Raw genomic sequence first — 2,978 nt, forward strand, 5'->3', positions numbered from 1 at the left:
TGACGACACGAGTTTGCATATCTAGTAATTATTAGAAATGCTGATGAACTTAAGTTTCTCTTCTAAATATTGCAAGTTTCCATCTTGTCCACAAATACAAGCAGAGTTCGTGAAAAGGTCACGCCCTATAATGGACGTGATGTAGACAACTTACCATGGTTCAAGCATTATTTGTTTCTTTCACGTGACCAATAGGTTACACGGAGACAACGTTACTTTTGCTCCAAGACTCCCCTTTAACTAGTGAAAAGTTTCCTCGAGATGCAAATGTGTAAATATCTGCTATATATATATATATGTAAAATGATGTACTTTTCTTCCATGTATATAAAGTGTAATTTTCTGCCTCCAAAGACATCTAATGTTGCACTTACATGAAACTGTGTCTTTGTCCAGAAGAAGGAACGACATCAGGACGAGTTTGAATGTTTGCAACGGGACCTGATAGTTGGTTTTGGAAACTGGGACTTTACACTGACAGATATAAAAAATTCTTGTTTCCAGATAATGAAGGTTTGGTCCAGCTTTGGCAGGAATATGATGACAGGATTATTGCGCGTGAACGCAATCATTATCTAGTAGAGAAGATTCCTTAGATTCAATATCATGATCTTAGAATGCTCGGATGAGCTTATTCGATATTACTTAAGCCCCTCCACACACCCCACACCCCTAAACCACCCAACCCCTCCAAATGTTTGTGGCTAACCAGATGGTCCTCCGGTGACTTCTCCAAGGGTCCAACTCAGTGATGCGAGATATTTAGCCTACAAAGAGGGTGGCATTCCAAGGAGAAGTGAAGCACAATATCATTATTGTTCATGAAATTGATTGTTCCGAAGACTTGATGTTACCGATATCCCAAGTATGAGAACTTTTAAAACTCCATATTTAGCATATTCATTTTACTGTTTATTTATGTATGCTATTACCAAGTTCACTTGCACCTGCAATACGGTTGAAAATCAGAAAAATCTTGCTGAGTCCAACATTAAAGAATGCTCGACTGCTACACTTGAATCTGGTATAAGCAAATAAAAGTTCTACTCTTTTATTGCACTTTCATGCTTAGAACTACAACAGACCAGATTGGTTGTTTCATATACTACCTCCATCCTAACTTAAGTGTCTTACTTCCCTTTTTGGTGTGTCCCAAAAGAGCGTCTCTTTCTATATTTAGTTGGTTTTCCAATTCCAAAGTTCCAGGATTTTATGTGGCAAGTTTAAAACCATAAGATTTAAGAACTACATCGATATTTGATTTAAGACCACAAGATTTGAAAGTCTTCCTTTATTTCTTAACCGCTGTTCCCAGTCAAACTAAAATACTGAAACTAGAACAGAGGGAATAATTTTCTTCTATCCTTAGAATTGGAGATTGTTGTTAAAAAGGAAAAAAAGGAGACTGTCTTTAATAAACATTTGGTACTTGAATTTCAAATTTCATTTTGCTGATTCTGTTTAATTACCAAGGACTTAATGCAAGAGCTTCAACTATATGTTACACAATATGATCTTGCTGGTTATGGAGAGTGATACACACCCAAAGCACTCAGTAAAGAGTGAAGCATTTGACGTTGAGGAGCTAGCTAATAAGTTGCAACTTGGACCCATGTTCTATGTGATTGGCTTGTCCATGGGAGCGTATTCTGTGTAGAGTTGTCTCAACTACATACCAAATATGTACATTTTCATCTATTACATTTCTTTGATATGAACTTCACCATATTTCTTATTGTTTTTAATTCGATACCTGGAAAAGTTACATCTTTAGTTATTTTATTCAGCAAATTTAATGTCCAACACAGGCTGGCAGGAGTTGCATTAATTGTTACATTTGTAAATTACTGGTGGTGCTGTTATCCCTCTAATCAATCGAAAGAACCTGTTGGTAAGATAGTTGCACAAGATCAACGGACATTCTAAATTGTGCATTATTCCCCATGGCTGGTTCATTAGTGGATGAACCAAAAGTGGTTCCATGCTTTAGGTATGACGGAAGGGAACATGGCGATATTTAGTCCGCCAGATCTATAAATGGTTAAGCAGTTATCCTCTGCCCCGAGTCCTGGTCAGGTATATGATTCTCATTCTCTTTTTTGATAAGAGCAAAGATAATATTAATCAAAGGAAGAGGATTTCCCTGTTACTTGGATTAATATTTATCATCTTCATTTAGTTACTATTATCTTCTCTCTTATCAAAAAGAATATGAGAATCATTTACTTGACCAGGACTAAGGCAGAGGATAACTGCTTAACCATTTCTAGATCTGGCGGACTAAATTGTTAGGATCGAATTCACGCGCACACACTAGATGAATGAAGAACACAAGAACTTTCAAGAGAAAGAGATGAGAGATCTAGAGAGAGAAAGAGAAAACCCAATATTTCGTGGTAACACCCCGTGAGTAAACTTCCACGGCAGTGAGCTATATTTATATTAATAAATCAGAGTATTTTTGGTTACAAAGAATAAATAGAGAATAAATAGGAAAGCCTAAAATAGAGAATAAATAGGAAAGCCTAAAATTAATTAGGCTCCACTACCTAACAATTTTCCCACTTGGAGACTAACACAGTCATCCAAAAAATACATTCTCAAAAAAAAAAATCTCTTCATTATCAACATCTTTACCGCACCGCAACATCTGTAGCAACAACTACAGAAGACCAACCAAGGTTTTACATAACCTCAGTTTCCCAGCATCAACACATTTCTTCAACATGTCTGCCGGGTTCTTTGCACCCTCTATCTTCTCCAAGCACATATCACCATCCTCCACTGCCCTGCGAGTGAAATGGTATCGCCTTCTGATGTGCTTTGTCTTCGAATGATAGACTGGATTTTTCACCAACTGTATGGCACTCTGGCTATCTGAGTAGAGAATCTTCTCACTCTGCTTCTTGACCAATTCCTCAAGATAGTCTCCCAGCCATATCATCTCTTTCCCAGCTTCAGCTATTGCCACATACTCA

General features: G+C 37.2%; 1 pseudogene; it reads left to right on the top strand.

Annotated features, from left to right (window-relative positions):
* Positions 1-606: 606 nt before the first annotated feature.
* On the top strand, positions 607-2,103 carry LOC107024950 (annotated as a pseudogene).
* The last annotated feature ends 875 nt before the right edge of the window (positions 2,104-2,978 follow it).

Source organism: Solanum pennellii, chromosome 7, assembly GCF_001406875.1.
Source record: "Solanum pennellii chromosome 7, SPENNV200".
Lineage (NCBI taxonomy): Eukaryota > Viridiplantae > Streptophyta > Magnoliopsida > Solanales > Solanaceae > Solanum > Solanum pennellii.